Here is an 18,522-nt window from a genome sequence, read left to right as displayed (position 1 = left end):
CGCTACCAAGCACAGCTCGCGACGACGTTCCCGTTCTGACTGACTTTTCACCACAAAGGATATGGATGTGGCTCCAGCCGGAGCAGCAGGACTCTCCCACAGTTTCACTCTCTCTTTCTCTCTCTCTCTCTCTCTCTGTAGCTTCGTCTCTTGTCCGCTCTTTTGGTGAGCTTCCAGCAGCGCAGCAACTGCTCTGCTCGCCCCATTTCGTGTAGAGACACACATATACAAGCAAAAGGATTCGGGTCGCGAAAAGCTTCGGCTCGGGTACTTCGGCCAACGATTGCAGCTTCGGGTGTTCCAGTGAAATTGTTTATAACAGTTCTGGCCGCACACATTCCGTTGGTGGTTGTGTTTTTGCTCTCGGGTCGCAGGCTTCGCCTTTATTTACGTAATCAGCGAAAATCAGCAAAGCTCCACGACCAGCATCCATGCTCTCTTTGGCTCTCACGCCAGTCACATGGTAGTAGCAAGGTGAAAAGCTACGGCCAAAGCTTGCGCTCTTTGGAAGGTCTTAAGAGAGCATATTTCTCTGAAAATAAAGAAAGCTAAGAGATTTCTACGAAATCCCTGTGAACCCAGCATAATTTACAAATCAGACGACGACGTTGGTGACGACGTCATCAAAACCAAAATGCAGTTATAATGCACTCAGTGCGAGTGAGAGAGAGAAAGAGAGGTCGCTAAAGAGCGAGCGAGCGAGAGAGTATGGTTGAGCTGGGGGAAATATAACGTATACAACCCGTGTGACAGCTGCCAGAGGGCGAGGCACAAACTCAAAGGTGTTTAGTCAACATGAACAACGACAGCAACAACGGCAACAACTTGGAGTTATGTGCGGTAGGTCGGCCGCAGCTAAAATTAAATTTATTCATTGTTGTCTTTGGAGCCAAGCAAACGCAAGTCAAACCACAGCAGCTGCTCTACAGAGCAAGAAAATATGTCTCCTCCATGTAATGATGACGTTATAAACAGCCATTACGGGAATTATATAGTTCAGCAGCATCAGCAGTAATTTGCAAAGTATAGGAGTTAGAAGATAAAGTTTTCCTTTGAGCTTTAAATAAGGTTTTATCTATAAATATCCTTTGCATATCTCATCTTTCCTGCTAAGTCTGCAACTTAAGATCTTAGCTAGCAACTTTAAAGCCATTTTTTCCAAGTGCAATAGCTTCTGATGCCGCTCCAGCTGGCTGCTCTTGCTGTGTGCACTCAGGATTTGGCTCTGGGGCGTATTAAAGCTTTTACAAATCGTAAGCATAATTTATTTTTGCTACAACTTTGGCTCGTCGCGGCAAAAGAAGAGACATTTTGTTGGTCCATTGTTGGTTGCTGGGGGATAATGGATAATGGAATGGCCGCAGAGACTGAGAGAGAAACGGCAAGTTTTTGGATTAATTTGTAACAGCTTTGTGTTGTCAACTCGTTGTGTCTGTGTATGCTTGTGCATTTTGCAGTTGATTGAATGCGTCTAAATATTTGATTATCACCGGTGCAAACTTAATTATGTTGATTATACTCTGGCAAACTTAATTATGTGGCTGTGTGGGTGCTATAAAGCGATCTAGTTGCCAGCATATTTTTGTTCCGAAGGGAGAAACTCTGTTGCTTGAGTCATAAATCCAGACAGGCGTTAAATCTGCGCCTCAAATGGCCCCATAAAGTCAACACCTCAAAACTCAAATGTCGCCAGGCAGCCAAACACACACACACACACACACACATACAACAGTAAAACAGTCTCCCCTCCTGTACTACATAGGCAATCACAACAGCACAAATGCTTAAACACGCTCAAATAAGTCACATGGCGGGCCACGCCCACACACACACACACACACAAACAGTCATACGCACTGATACACTGACACACAGACATAGACACGAAGGAATCGTAAAATATAACGCATACGCAGCATTGGCCCAGTCCCAGTCCCATGGCAGCCATAAGAAAATAGCTCGAAATATGTTAATAATGAGATGTGAGCGGGCGCTGACTGCTAAATATTATACAAATACTTGCATATATATTCAAATATAAATATATATATATGTATTTATAAATGTATGAAGGGGGCAGCGGAGGGGGAGGATGCAGAGGCAGAAGAAGCACACAAACACACGCAGTGTAAAGCCTTGCAAATCTACATAAACTCGGTCAAGGACACTGCAGCTGATGCTGAAGCGCTGAAACGGAATCCGAGGCTTCGAGGCGATGAGGATGTGGATGTGGATGTGGATGCAGATGAGGCTGCGGCTGCGGTAACAGCAACCAGCAATGCCACCCAAATTGCCTTTAAATATAATTATTTTCCTTTTATGCCAGTGAAGGATTGCCGCTCTGCCAGCGACATTTAAATTTAGACCACAGCATCCTGCTTGTTCCATTTCGCTTGCAGATACGCTGCCAGATAAGAAAAGTCACTTTTATGACGTCAGTAAAGCATTTTAGGCCGTTTTTCTTTCGTTCATCCGTTTGTGGCGCCCCCTGCTTTTCCGCTTTCCCTCCTCCACCCCCCACCACGGCCCCTTTCTTACTCTGGTTTTTCCTTGTGTTTCAGAGCGCGCGCAAATGGCAGGAACAACAACAACAACAACAACAACAACAATAGTAACAACTATAGCATCAAACTACAATAACAGAGCGAACGAAGGTCCTTCTCTTAGTTTTCAAAGAGAACACGATGAAAAGCTCTTCCACATCCTCGCTCTCCAGCCATCCTGTCTGTCTCTCGCATTTCATCTATTACCATAAAATCAAATCACAACAATAACCATAACCATATAGCAAAGATTTAATAACTGTGATTGGGATTTGAAAAATGAATTTTCTTTCTCTCGCTGGTCTCGCCCCCGCTGGCTTTTCCTTTTGCGCTGTAGGTGAGATTATTTAATGGCTTTTGCCGTTCCTTTTTGCTTTTTTTATCCAAAGCATTTGGCATTGAATTTCACAAAACAAAAACCCAGGCGCTCTTGTAAATGTAATTGAAGTAGTCATCGGGGTGGTGGAAAAAAATATTGAAATTGTTTTCGGAGGCAGCTCAAATGATTTGGAAAATGATAACCAGCCCCAGGAGCAACACAAATATTTCGATTAAATTCAAAGCAACTTGACTTGGCCAATCGATTTGAATCCTCCGATGTTACCGCCCCGGAAATCTGCATTTGAACATTTTTATAATTTCCGGTCTTGGGTCTCTGGCGTTTGTTGCTTAATTTCCGTCACCTAGTCCATAAAACAAAATCCCTGCCGATTTTCTTTTTCTTGGCCATTTCCCACACCTCTTGTAATTATCAAACTGTTGACATTGCCGCTTCAATTTGGTTTTATGTCAGTTCATTTTGTTTACTTGATGCGCCGCCCTTGCTTTTGTTTTTTGTTTTCGTTTTTTTTCTTTATCCAACTCGGACTCTCTGTTTCTAGGCCAAAGCTCGACCGAAAATTCTGCCAACTCCCCAGACTCCTGGCTAAAAAAAGCTTCCTTGCGGCTGTTGGCGGCATTAAATACAGCCGACACACAGAGATTCTGGAAGTCTGGACAGGGCGAAGTGTTTTCAAATCCAATTACCAGCGCAAATTTAATTTGTTGCTGCACTCGAGGAAAAGTTGCCAACACCGCGCTGATAGCCTATGAAAATTGTTTAGCTGCAATAAAGCTATGTCCGTCGTTGGGCTAGAGTGGTAGAGGGGGGGAAAGAAGAGGAAAAGCGAGTACCGTTTGGCTATCAGTGTGCCGCCGAGTTTGTATTTTCCGGCTGAACCGGAGGGCGGCATCATCAAGTGGTCACGAGAGATGGTAAGAGAGAGGAAAAGAGAGAAAAGCGAGGGCTGGCAAAAGTTTAATTTGAAAAAGGTTTTCTCGTTTTCGTTGTACTTTTGTTTTTTTCTCCCCCCTTTTTATTTTTGTTTTTTTTTATTTTTTTTATTAATTTTGTTTGGCCCGGTCTGCTGCTGGAGGTGTTGAATTATGAGCAAAGTTCATGAGCCTGGGAACCGGGACTGCTAACAATTTATAAGCCAAATAAAGCCATGTTATGGCCAAAGGCGGTTTTACAGTCGCGAAAGGGGCGGGGCGGTTAGATTTTCTAGCCTTTAGGCAGGCAGGAAAAACCCCAGCTAATTGCCTAGAAATTGCCTGAATGATGGTGCAAAAGCAGAAATCACAAAATATGACTGGGCAACAATTTGGTTAAAAGTTCCTTTTTGTTGTACTTGCCATTCCCTCTTTCATATTTTTTTTGATTAACCTTTTTAATGCGGGGTCGCTGGAGCTCTTCATTTCGCATGCAATATTCATAAAAAGGTCGCAATTTCATTTCGATAAATTCTTCGAGGGCTCAACTGGCCAACTGGGCAACTTGGCATTCCGTTTCCATTTCCATTTCCCTTAGCATTGCCAACAATATTGTGCCTCCTATTTGCTTTTTTTCTGTTTCTGTTTTTTATTGTTGTCGATTATTGTTGAGTTTGCCAGCGTTGTCATTGTTGTTGTTATTATTGGGGCATATTCCGTATTTGAACTATGCCTGGACTCTGTTAGTTTTCCACTTCTTTTACTGGCCTGGCCTGGTCTACAAAAGGATTTTACACTCTGCAAAATCTGGCTATTCGATCGGTCAAGCTGTTGGCCTTAAATCATTGGGATAGTGCGGAATTTTTCCTTTCAGTGTTGGCCTCCAGCTGCTGCCACCTAATTGTTGGCATTGCGAAAACTGAGAACTTGTCTATGAAACTGAAGCTGGAAGCTGTTACTTCCCCCCTCCCGTCTACACTTCACTTTGCAGGCAAATAACAATTGCTCCACTGACAGGCCTTCTGGGCAGGATTCGTCCTTCTGCCCCATTCTACTTGCCACTGATGGCTAGCCCACCCATGGCTGATTCCCTGCCGCGTTTTGACCAGCACGAAATGCCTCGTGCAACTTGAAACTAAACTAAGGGGGAGTGGGGAGTAGAAGCTAGATCAGAGGCGTGTGTTAAGGGGACAGGCAGGGGGGAGGCGCAGACAGAGGCGTGACTGCTGGCCAGTTCACAATGGGGCCATAATTTCAGAGCGAGACAGCTGGCGAGTGGCAGAGCGAGAGAGAGAGAGAGAGAGAGGGCCAGCAAACCGAATGCGAAACCGAATGGGAATCTGAATCTGAGACTGGACGCTTAAGCACAATGCCCCACTAAATTACAGTTAATGTTTATTTCTTTTGCCACCCCGCCGACTGGCCTCCTTCGAAGTTCTGCTAGGGTATAGGACCCCTCTGCCCTTCCCTCCCTCTTTCTGAAGTGGAGAAGTGTGGTGGAGAATTGTCGACGGCTCTCCTTGGCTTTGTTTACATTTCTAATCTCCCGCCGCCCAGTGGCAGTTTAGCCTCCCCATCCCACCCTTGACTGACTGCTAGTTACTGCATTTCGATTGTATCTTTGAACCTCCTCTCCCTCCCCTTCTACACTGTACAACCGTTTTAGCTAGCTTTGGTTTTAGTTTTGCCTTTGTTTTATATTCTTTTTGCGTCTTCCTCTTTGGCTGTGGACAATGGTTTATTGAGTTATGGCTTGCATGCGGATATCCGCCTCTCTCACAAACACACAGACAGTCGTCCAACAGGACATATAGATATACCCTCCTCACACACACACACATACAGGCAAGCTGGCACATTTATATAACTTTGTTATTGGCTCCCATTGAGGTGTCGGCCAGAGTTTTCTCTTGGCTTTTCCTCTGCGCCTGCTGAGATTGCCAACTATAAATTAGCAACATTTTCATGTTCGCTCATAAAATGTATGCAATTTTCTTTTGTACTAGTTTTGTTCTATAAATTTATCGTTTACTTACCACCGCCACATAAGGCAAAGGATGTTGGGAAAATGTTGAATATTAGCTTACCTGCAATGGCAAAATCAAAAGAAGAAATTGAGAATGGTTATGGTGTTTGTGTATATATAGAGAGATATTGATATCAATATTTTAGTTGAAATGTCACAGACAAATAAACATACACACAAACACACATACACACAAGCACACCGGAAAAGGTGAAACCACACACACACACACACACACACATAAAGTTAACAATCTCCAGTGCAGATAAATTGGCATTTGATGTCGGCCAAAAGTTATGCAAATTGGATTTTTCAAAGCTTGTTTACAGAGCGACCATCGAGGGCGAAATATTAATTGCCCCAGAAAAGTAGGCAATCGAATTTGCATATTTCATTGACACATCCTTATAGCGATATCAAATTGCATTTACTGACTTGTTCGGCGGCATTAAATAGATTTATCCACTGCAAATCAAAATCAAAATATAAAAAATATATTCAGTAGTAACTTTTTCCATGGCCCATAAAGTTGCTCGGATCAAAAGTTCGATTTTCCTTCTTTTTTTTAAATATGTCAAAATATATTTATCAAGAGAGAGAGGAGAGTTGGTAAAACCTTCGAGTAGTTCTGCATATAATCTCTCTTTTCACTAGCTATGGGACCGCATTGGGAGTTTTTTTACGACACAATAAAAAAGTTGAAAAGTTATTAACTTGGAATCATTTCAAATTTACATTTAGTACATCATTAGACTTAATAAAACTTCCTATTCTCATTCTACTTCTCATATTTTTTTTCTCGTTTTTCCTTCTACACAATCAGCCAGCAATGAAGTTGCTCGTTTAACATTTTTTTTCCTATAGTTTTTATTTGAGTTTTCTTTAGTGTTGGCTCCTGCAATTTCCCGCTTTTCGCGCTCGCTCTCTCCTCATTAAGAACTTTTTGGGGTAACTCAATCTCGGGCATTTCAATTTCAACTTAATTTCTCAACTTAAGGACCTAATCTGCCGCTGTCATTGTCCTTAATTGTTGACCAACAACAATAAGAGCCCTGGCTAAATGGAATTCAAGTTTTAGGCATTGCTCTTCCCCACTTTTCTTGAGCAGAAGACCCAACCAATTTAGTTGATGGCTTTATTCGTTCTCGCCTCCCTTGGCCTAAACACCTCAAAGGACATTTTCTGGCCCCCCAAAAATTCTCAGACGAGAGAACACATCGCTTTATAAGAGATGCAAATATGTAGTTGTAACATTTAATTATATTCATATCTTTAGCCCCATTGCCCTGGCCAGGTAATCTGAGCGGGACGCGGGGCGTGGCATTTGTGCGAACTGTGCGAAAAAGTGTACAAAATGCTGAACACATGCCAATTACGGGGGGCAACAGCCAGCCAGGCGGCCAAAAAAGGAGCAAAACTGTCGAGGTGCCAAAATGAGGTCTGAGAAACTGCCATTGCCGCTGCCGCTGCCGCTGCCGAAGCTGTCGAGGTGAAGAAGGTCGTGTTCCCAAAAAACCTCCCCTTTCCTTTTTGGCTTACCCCTTCTGCTGTTTGCACCTGCTCAGGTGGGTGGTCGGCGAGGTGAGTTGTGAGAGGTGCTGAGCAGTTGCGGGATGGCAGCTTAAAATGCGCGAATGCCGAAACGACATTTACATGTTACACACAAAGAAATGCGTATGAGGCATGGCAGGAGGGGTGTAAGTGTGGGTGGAGACCCATGTGTGCGCTCATGTGAACCTTGGCAAGTTTACCACCTCCACCTCCCCCATCAACCAGCCCCTGTAGTTGTGCGTTTTTTGCACATTTTATTATTTTTTATGACTGCGCGAGTATAATCTTTTGACATGGGAAGCAAAGGCAATGGCAACGGCAACGGCAACGACAACGGCAAAGGCAGAGGCTGAGGCTGAGGCAACGCCAAACGAAACGAAAACGAAACGGAACGACATCGTTTGCCATTTCAGGACCTGTTCTCCAGCAGGAAGGAAGAAATCAAGAGGCGAAATGGAGGAAGGAATGGCCTCCCAGGCAGCCGAAACAAGCCAAATGGCAGCCAGGAAGCGGCTTTTTATTCGGTTAACTTGATTTGCACTTGAGAGCGTGTGTGTAAAAGTGCTATTTCCTTCAGCCCAATTTCAGGAGCTCTTCCTGGCAACCATCTACCATCTTCTCCCATCCTTGATTTCCACACCCTCACACTCAATTGTTCATTGATGTTTCTTTTTAACTTCCTCTGTATGATATCATCTTACGTGGTTTTCATTTCTCTTTCAGTTTACTCGTGTGTATATATGCATTTCTCGATTAAAGTGCTGAAATGAAAATCTCCTCGGTTTCATTTCCCCATCATTTGCTTTCATTTAAGTCAACTCTTCGATATGGCAGTTATGCATATAGTAAATATATATCTTTATATATATATTTTTCTGTGAAATTTGCAAATGGACAAACGGAGAGAAAGCGGAGAAAGTTGTACTCCAACTTCAACTCCTTGTGAAGCATGTGCAAAGTTTACTTTTTTTTCTGCACTCGGGGCAGTTTTTTCTTTCATTCGGCAGGGCTTGAAACTTCTCGGGCATACTTAAGGCGAGGACTGTGAGTGAAAAGTTGTGTAAGTGTTTTTAAATCCCTTTCAGAGGGCGCCCGAGCGTCGAGTGCATCTCATCGAGTTGTTGAAAGACCCTAAATTATGCCAAAGTAGCCAAGGACATTCAGGTATACCTCGCATTCGTATCCCTGGGCAATTAATGGGCTATCCCTGCCCTACCTCTACCCTTACAACTTTAACCGATCCATTTTATTATTTGGGTTGCCCGGCAAATGCGCTTAAATTTCATAAGCCAGCATTGGGATGCTCTCTGAGCTGCTTTTGGCCACCGCAAAAGGGAAATAAAAGGGGCCACTCCCTCGGCACTTGGCCATGTGTTACCCACAAACACACACATACTAGTCTATCTACCACATGCGGCCAGCAGCCAAAAGAATTATCGAGAAATGAAAATGAATTCCAGGCAGCTCATCCTCCCACTCTCTTTGAACTCGGCCATCCTCATCCGCTAAACCGAACCCACACCAGCGGCTTTGGTACTTGGACAACTTTTGGCTCAAGGCTTTTAGCATTTCATAATGTCATTTGGCAAAGAAGATGGCAGCAGCAGCAGTGGCAGCACCAGCAGCACCAGCGGTTGCAGAAAAAATGAAATGGAATTGAACACAAGCTGGCTGCAGTTTATGTCCATATATGTATATATATGTCCATATGGCATATAGCAGGCAGCTAAGGATCCACCAATGCAATTTCGGGAATGGTTCTTAAAGGCAAAAGGTTCCGAAAGCACTTTTTAAAAGATGTTTATTAAATGAAATAAAAGTTAAACCCCCAAATGACTAATCCTAATATCCTTCCTTTGACATAATCTGTTGTCCAAAAACCATTTGTCAAGTTAGAAATACTTCTATCCCAGCACTTTTCAAATTACAATAAATAATAAGATAATGTTTCCATTTTACACCCAACCAGATATCGGTGCATATATATAATAGCCCATATGTTCCCGTTGCGTGCGTGAGTGGTGCAAACTTCTGCTGACAGCTCTCTTTTGCCGTTGGCCTGGGTATCAAAGCTGCTGTCTAACTAACCGGTGGCAAAGAGGATGGTGGACGAAAAAAAACAGAAGAGGATGGAACTTAGTTCCAAACTTTGCACCAGAAATACGTGGCAAAAACTAAAATATAAAAAAAAGGGAAAAACTAGAAAAAGAAAATGGGAAAAAACTCAGTTCGTTGGTCAGCGGCAAATAAGAAAACTGTTATTTTTGTGTCAAATAGTTTGGCCAACTGTCCACGTCCAACTTTCGCTGACAGCAGCAGAAGACTTTCAACCCCCTTTTCACCTTCCTTGCCTTGCCACCAAACCTCGCCCACTTCCCCGCCCGCCTTAATGCACTCGCTGCAAATTAATATTGCAGTTTTTCTTAGCCTTCCTCCTTCCGCCTGCCTGCCTGCCTGCCTTGGCAATAGTTTGAAGATGAGAAACTTTTTCCTCCGAGAAGCTTGTAATACAAAAATTAGTTTCTTCACTTATTGAAATGTCAATGGAATGTCAAGCGTGCGGGGGATGGGAAAACGGGGGGAAAAAGAGGGTACGTCTCTAGCCAAATTGTAATTTCCACGTCTGAACATCTCTCTCTTGACTGGGCCCTTTTTTACCCGAGCAGCTTTTCCTCGCTTTTTGCCATGGTTTTTCTTCTTTTGCCTGCTCTACGTCAATTTGCTTGAAATGCTCTGTGCCAAATGATTTAGCGTTGCAAGGGGATTCCCCCTATTTTACCCACACTCCTACACACACCTGCTCAATGTTTTCAGCTTTTGTTTTTTGCTTGGCCTCAGCTGTTTGGCAGCGCGCTCATCAATTTGCCCTAATGATATCAGCGGGTGGAAATGGAGGCAGCGAGTTCGGAAAAAAAGGTGCGAAAATGAAAATTAAACAAAATTAAAAAAGGGAATTCCCTTCCCGATAAGGACATAAAGCTAATGAGCAAAGCCATCCCACAAACAAGAAGGAAAAGTGGTTTGAGCTGGATGAATCCTAAACTGGTCCAAAGTGGCTTATGTGTTTACACAGTTTTTTTCTTTCTTCTTCCGAAATCGCCCTCAGGTCCTTTTCTCGATAGCTGTTCTTAGCCTAATGAATGTCATCCTCCCTAACTTCTTTTCCAGTTTTTTTTTCTGTTTTGCTCCTTTTTGGGGCAGCTCCTTTTTGGTGTCAGTCAGAAAAACCACAAAGTCGCATAAATTAATGTCTTGCCACGCATTTAAAATGTGTTCAATTTGGTGTTGTTTGCGTTGTCGCTTCATGGGGGGTAATTAATCAATTTGATTGATCATTCCGTTGGCCGCGAACTGCCCGGGGAATCGTCCTTTTTTCTTCCTTTTTTTTTGGATTTTATTTCAGGGTGGGCAAATGCAAATAAAGCGAATGTCAATATTGTAAATATTTAAGTACTTTAAATTATGCAAGCTCATTAAGCCAATCGAGCTGAATGCCAAATGCAAAAGTTGTAATCAATACGCAGGGCTGTGGGTTGCAAAACTTTATCATTCAATTTTCTCCCAAAAAAAAAAAAACATAGGGAAAAAAGGGGGCGAAAAAAGTTTGACCTGCCAAAGTGTCATAAAAACTTTCTGCTGCTGTTGGCGTGAAAAAAAAATGTTGAATGCACACAATGAGCTGACAGTTTAGTCAAATTATATTATCAGCAGAAATTTTCGAGGGCCACAAAAAACTATTTTCAGCCAAACGGAAAATATGTCAACAAAAGGCACCTATCCATTGGGCTTAATATTTCAGCTACTAATGATGTCCATGCAAGTGATGAAGTGGAGACACACATTGGGAACAGAGAGAAATTGTATCGAAAATTCACAATTAAAAGGGGGAACGTCTCTTGAAAGTTCATCAACTGGCAGGAACACTTGCCCACACCATTGGACAGGAGTCTCCCATTACAGGGGCTCATAAGGAGCTTAACAGCAGCCCGGTTTCGGTGTTCCCCTTTTGGCTTGCTTGGTCCGCTTTCCACATTGCCACATCCTGTGGACAGCGCAAAGCTTTTAAATCCCCCTCAAAGGACAGCCTCCCATTTTTTACTCCACCCCCCCGCCTAACCCGCATTTTCCCTTACTACACAACTCTACTCGCTTACTTAACAGAAAAGCTTTCACAAAGCTTTCAGCGGCATGTTAAGGTTGCCAGCAGGCGATTTACATTATTCAAACATTGCCCAGCACTTTTAGCTGTGTTTGTTCAGAGTACAAATACAGTGATCTCTGGCTAGTGATGAAATAACCAGTCTGAAACGTGCCTGGGAGCTAAGGCCACTAATGGTTGGGCTTAGCCTGCGAATCAATTGGGAATTGTAAGCCTTTTCGCCATCGCTTCCTCTTCATTTCCATTCAATTTATCTAATGGCTAGAACATTATCATTATCAACATACTTATTTATCAATGGTTGCCGTTTTTCGGGCAGCCATAGAAAGACCGCACACATCGCCGGCGGTCACAAACACATTTGCAATAGAAAACTTGGCTGTCTTATCAAAACACAACATCTACGCACACACAAACACAAACATGGAGAAGACACACACACACGCATACACGTGACGGAGGAAAACGTGGTTTCTTCTTAATCGCATTTGGCCAAGTTTTTGGTCTATTTTGCAAAGAGTATTTTCTTGGGGCTTAGTTTTGCAGTTTGTCGATTTGCGGCCGGAGAACTAATTGAAAGCTGGGCCTGAGCTGCATTAGGCTGAGATTTGTGCTCGCATCACGCATACGCCACGATGGTTCCCTCTCCTCCTCCTCCGCCCAACCAAAGTTCCTATCAACATTACGCATACGCACTGTGTGCGTTAGTATGACTGGTGTGTTTGTGGCAGTTTTACTTTTATTATCATGTGAATGGAGGGATCCCATAGCCTTTTTCGGTTAACTGAACAACTTGAGCGGGGTCTTTGGGAGGGATTAACCAAGCGTTTAATCGCAGCTTGACACACAAAAACACATAAAACACTCACTCACACTCGTCAGACATTATTGGGCCGCTTTTATTTTTTATTGACATTTACTTGCTTAACGTGCTTGTAGCTCTCCTTTTATTGTTATTATTATTGTCGCGTTCAGTTCTGTTAGCTGATGCTGCTTGATTGTTGTTGCTAGTTGCTGGTTTCTGCTATTTGATATTTGATGTTTGCTGTCTGTCTTTCACGTTCAACAAAATTGCAATAAAGCGAATTTTTCCACACGTTGCATACTTTCGAGCGCCGCACACACACACACATACACACACACAGTTACAAAGGTATAGTTGTATATGAGAGAAAATTGCAGTTACTGCCGCTCGATGGCTGAATTTTAAAACAATTTTTTATACACAATTTTCCATTGTGTGTGGCGGCTCTTTCACATATGTGTGTGACAACGACAAAACTGTTAAACCGTTAAACTGTGAAAACTCGCACAGGAAAGTTTTGTGGCTCTGGGTAGCCCAAAAACGGAAACTTTATTTATTGCAATATTTTCGTAAGTTGCAAATCTGGCACGCGCACGCACACAAACGTACGCATACGCAGACACAAACACACACACACGCTACGGAATTTCGGTTGATTATAAAACGACAGAGCAAAAGTTAGCGCATCGCCAGCAAAACAGCAAAACAGCAGAGCAGCAATGACAGCGGCAAGCGGAGCGGAGCGCGAACGGCACTGGGAAAATCGCAGCAGCGGGAAAAGCGGCAGAGCAGCAGCAGTAAAAGCAGCGGCCAAAGAGAAGCTTTCGCAGCTGGAAATGGAAATGCCTGGAAAAGCAAACCGACTAAATTTGCCGACCAAAAATCAGAGAGAGAGAGAGAGAGAAAGCGGTTAAAGCGCATGCGCCGCTGCAGAAAAGCTGGAAAAGCCTTTTGGGGGGGAAGAGAGATTTTAGATTGGGGAAACTCGTAGGAAAGCCTTAGGAAAATCCAGTTCTCCCTTTTATGTGTCAGTGTAACAATGGAATCTCCTCTCCCTCCCCCGTGCTTCGTCCACAAAATGCAAGTAGAGTTGCAGGGCTGGCTCATTAGTGTCAAGGCGACATATAAATTTGGCACTAACTAGACAAATTCCTTGAGTGGCCAATTAATATGCATATGCTCGAGCCACGCCCACTTGGCGAAGGCGTAGCCGGCTATGGGATATAGTATATCATCATCATCATCATCATCACAGACCCATCTATCTTCCCAGGAGTTTGCAATATGACTACAAAAAAAATGTATGAAGAGAAAGTATTTCGGGGCTTTACATCCTGTTGTTGGCTTGGGAGTCCTGCGCCTGTCGTCCTGCTCTCTAGGTGTTCAAGTGTATGTGTGTGTGTGTGTGTGCATGTGTCGGTGTGTGCCTGTATGGCAGTTTGTTTTTAATCAACGTAAACTGGGTCAGCTTTGGGGCTGCAACTAAAAATATCATTTATGCTGCATTTGACTTTCCCTTCTCATTTGCCTCGCCGTTTTTTCGGCTTTGAATAAGCAAATACATATAAAATATATACCTATATGTATATATATATATATCTTCAGCATATATATCATATCATCAAAAGAAATAACAGCGGCTTGAGCTCTGCCGGGCTTAACATTTGAAGGTAGAGGAGTCGGTGCTGTTAGTGTTACAGCTTCTGTTGCTACTGTTGACCCAGTTGGCTCTCTATAAATAGCACAGCCCACAAATGGGCGGGTCGAAGGGGTCAAAGGGTGGATCTGGGAGCATGGAGCATGGAGCAGAAGTCCTCCACCCGCCAACGAGAATTTGAATTTGAGCAATTGATGTCGGATGCTGGCTTATGACGAATGCTCAACGTTCGGTTAAAGAAATTGCATTCTCTGGGAATGGAATACATTTCGTGGCAGTCCATTTGGACCTGGGTAATGCAATATTGAGGAGGGGATTTTCTTGTTCTGTCTTCTTCTTGCTGAGGACGTTTACTTAAGGTGAATAATGTAATATTTATGTGGGTGAGGTCAAGGCAGTGGCATCGTGGAGATACTTTTTCTTAGGTTAAATTGTCATGGTCGGTAATTTCTAACTTTTATTGCTTATTTTATGTATGTTCTTTACAGTCTTGAAGGTGAGATTTTAGTTTCTTAACATTTCAATTCCATTCATTCATTAAAAAACGTACTCTCTTATATAATCACAAAAGGAATCAAAGCATTCATTCACCCATTAAGACATTTCCATGGAAAAGTATCTTCCAAAGAGCTGTACTCACCTCTGACGAAGTTAGATAGCACATCCTCGAATCGGTGCTCTCTATGGAAGCCTGTTGTACAATTCCGTAGCGTGACTCGCGATCGCTCAAATACTCTGATCGCAAACTATCCTGTCTTATGAACTCGGCACTAAAAAGTATTATTAAATTTAATATTGAAAATATTAAAAATAAAAATAAAAACTCACCGTTGCTCTAGTGAATCGGCACGAGCACTTTTGTATCCCGAATCATTGAGACTGCTGTCCTGCCTCAAAGAAGGCAGTGAGTCCCAGGGCGAACGTTTGTGCCCAGAGCCAGGAACCTGTTGGGTCATCATGCCATGTCCCGATCCAGAACCAATTGTAGAGCTGCCAGAACGCCAACCATCTGAGTGACGGAACCACTGGGCGCGAGCTGATTCGCCAATGCAAGAGGCGCAGCGTGAGTTGGAAAAACTAAAGGGGAAATTCCGAAATTAGCTTGGTTTTTTCTTTAATATTATGTTTAGTTCACCTGGAATTATGATCTGATAGATAGCCGCGATCACGTTCACGTTCTCTTTCCCTAATCAACTCATTGCGATCACTGTAGTAGCCATCACGATCGCGATCCCTTTCCTTATCGCGAATAGTAGACAATGGTCGATGTGGTGGCAATGGCAACGTTGAAGATTTAGCATTGGCTGTGGATAAGATATGGCATAAAATTAGATTAGTTAGCTTCAATATGAAATATAAAAAGAAATTCAATCCTAAATTGAAGGCATTCCAAAATCTATGTCAGGCAAATGCAATCGACTTATGGCTTCAATTCGCATCGAATGGAGATTGGGTGGGAATAAGCTAGAGAGGATTGAATCTGGAAGAGATCGTGCGAATACGGAATGGAACTACTTACGCCTACGTAGTGGATATGGGCTGCGCTGGTTCGATCCGGGTAGGCTTTCAGCGAATTCTGATGATGGTTGTTGTTGTTGTGGTTGTTATTGTAGTTGTTCGTGGTGTAATTGGTTGTTGTTGTTGTTGTTCATGTGTCGGTGGGCAATGCGAGGAGAGTAATGGATGAGCATTTTATGAAGTGATATGGATAGCAATTATGGAATATTGTTAAGTAACAGAGTAATAAATTTTTGCCAAATTTACAATACATATTAGGACAAACGAAAGATCAAGTTAAAAAGTTAAAGTAAATTTGAAAGTTTTAGTTAGGCATTTTCTAAACGAATTGCTTCATGGAAAACCTATAATCCTGTCTATTACTTCTTTAACTTTCTTCTACAGTTTAAAGGGCACTAGCATACCGCTTTGTAAAGGATAAGTTATGTGATTTTAGAGGCTTTTTTCGTTTCTTGGAAAACAATACTAGTTATAAATTCTTTTTTTCCAAACCTATCCCAATCCCTCTCAATTACAACATTGAACATTCCTCTTCCGCTGAGCATTCTCATTCCCATTTAATCAGATTACCAAGCCATTCCGTGGCAAATCCACCTGCACCCCAACACAAAGACCAGACTTTATTAGGCCGTCGACATGGGTTCGATTGGCTTCCGTGGACTGACTAGCTGACTGAGTGAATGAATGCCTGACAGGTTGATACGTTGCCCAGTGAATTTCGCTACCCAAAAGCTAATTAAGAAAGAAATTCAATTAAGCGAAGTGAAAAAAAATGGAATAACAAAACGTTTAGCTACCACAACAACGAGAACAAAAGTGAATAGAAAAGAGAGCTAACCGAAAAAAGTTAACAGAAACATGGTCTAATCTCGAGCATATCGAGGTGGCTCACCCAGATTCTCCATGCTCTGCGAGAGCAGGGCCTCAAAAGTGTGCAAACTATAGGATTCGGCATCCATGCCCTTGGCCAGAGTGTTCCTCAGATGCATTTCGTACTGAGTAGTAGCCGTGAAGTTGGTGAACCCGGAGTGGGGGTCACATTCGGAGCCTGCTGATGATGATGCTGATGGCGCGAGGATCGCTGCGGTGGTCCTTGCTGCTGCTGGGGATGTTGACCACCCGATGATTGTTGCTGTCCATAGGATTGATCCTGATCGGAGTTGCCATTGCTGGAGCTCGGAGTAGTAGCATAGCACTGGTTGTCGAACATAACATTATCCGAGGGCGGTGAACCCTCGATGCAGCTGCGTTCCCGCTCCAGCTCCAAGTACAGGTTACGTGGCGGATAGCCACGTCCGATTTCATGCGAGGATCTAGTGGGATAAGCAAATCCGTGTTAGGCAATGAACGAGGTTAAATCCAAACAAACAAAGAAGAAACACCCTCGAACCGGAGAAGCGCGACGACTGGGACTGCTGGCACGGCCCATTGTGTTGTTGTTCATGATGTGGTGACCACCGCCACCCATTCCCATTGCCATTCCATGCTGGTGCATGTGCGGCGGGTGGCCCAATGTCTGGGCCGCATTCGCATTGTAGTAGTTATAGCGCCGACGCCCCATCTCCGGCGAAGTCACTGGTGACTCGGTGCTAGGCATCGGCTTCAGCATGCGCTTCAGGGTGCTGGTGTCCACGTTCATGTCCTCGGTGCTCTTGGTCTTCCGTCGGGTGTTGTTGTTGATAACATTATGCTGGTGCATGTCGTGCGAGTGCCCGTCGCGTGTCTATGGATGAGAAGAGTGGGAGTGTTAGGTGGTATGTTGGTGGAAAAGCTCGTTTGGTCATCACTGCTTGTGTTTTTCAATTGACAGTTAACTAACCATATCATCGCCAAAGTCTTTGTTGCGAGTGCCGGTTCCCTTGGAGGAGGAGGTGCATGTGCCTACGCTCTGGTGCAGTCCACCACCGGCCTGAGTGCCCTCGCTCTTCGAAAGATCCATGTCCATTTGGCACGCGGCCGGGTCATCGTTGCCCACCTGTGAGCCAACATGATTCTGGCCACACATATCGGAGCCAACGTTGCCCACTCCGGTGACAATTACGCCGGGAGTATTAGTATTGACTCCGGCATTGGCCACATCCTGCCTATCCTGCTGACCGCCCTTCATTTGTCGTGGCAAAGTATCTGAAAGGAGGTTTAGATAGAAGTTAGATGATTTTTGTAGTAGATTTTGTGCCAGGACTCACCTGCTCCCTGGGCTGTGCCAGGACCACCGCTGGCCACGTTGTCGTACAGCGAGGTGCTGCTAACCGCACTGACCACCTTTCCGGAACCAACTTGCTGCTGGCCGTCTACGTCGGTGATTCGGTGCGAACCAACGTTTCGCGGCAAAGTGGATGAACCTGCAATGAGGATGGCGGTGAGTTTTGATGGGTGAGGATGCGGTGGATCTTGTCGCCTTAGTCGCTAAGCACTGAGTTCTAAATGTTCGAGTTACAAACTGAAGGGGAGCTTGGGTGTCGGAAAACCAAATCAAATTAAGAAATTAAAAAGAAAAAACGTTGGTATGGCCAACCGGGCTCTAACCTATATCCGGCTTTTGGTTTGTTTAGGGGAAATTCTCATTTTTTTTTCTGTTTATTTGTCTTGACTCGGGGCTTATGGAGTAGTAATCTCACCTCTAACACGGGGATCGGTTCTCAGGCGCGCATACTGCTCGGCGGAATGCAGGTGCACTGGGGCCCTGGCGGACGCGCGGACGGCGACGCCGGAGTGCCGAGGGGCGGCTTGGCCTTCTCCCTGCCCTGCCGGGGGGTCCACTTCAGCGAGTACGACGACGAGGCCTTCGTGAAAATTTGAAAGAAGGCGAATTTCAAAGTCGCACTATCATTAGGTAATAGTTGATTGGGATTACAAGGTTCTGTGTGTGCGGTTTCTCCTCTTTTTTTTTCTACTCTGTCTCACTAACTAACTTTTGGTGAGAACACCCATGTATCTGTACACTTTGGGGTGCAAGTCTCCTCTCTTTTTCTGAGGAGATCTGTGGCACGAGTTGCCTTTGGCAGCTCGGCG

General features: G+C 43.9%; 1 pseudogene; it reads right to left on the bottom strand.

Annotated features, from left to right (window-relative positions):
• Window positions 1–18,293, bottom strand: part of LOC121529807 — a 33,562-nt pseudogene extending 15,269 nt beyond the window's left edge.
• Between the last annotated feature and the right edge of the window lie 229 nt (window positions 18,294–18,522).

Source organism: Drosophila eugracilis, unplaced genomic scaffold (genome assembly GCF_018153835.1).
Source record: "Drosophila eugracilis isolate 14026-0451.02 unplaced genomic scaffold, ASM1815383v1 contig_19, whole genome shotgun sequence".
NCBI classification, from domain to species: Eukaryota; Metazoa; Arthropoda; class Insecta; order Diptera; family Drosophilidae; genus Drosophila; species Drosophila eugracilis.
This window is presented reverse-complemented; position numbering and strand designations above follow the sequence as displayed.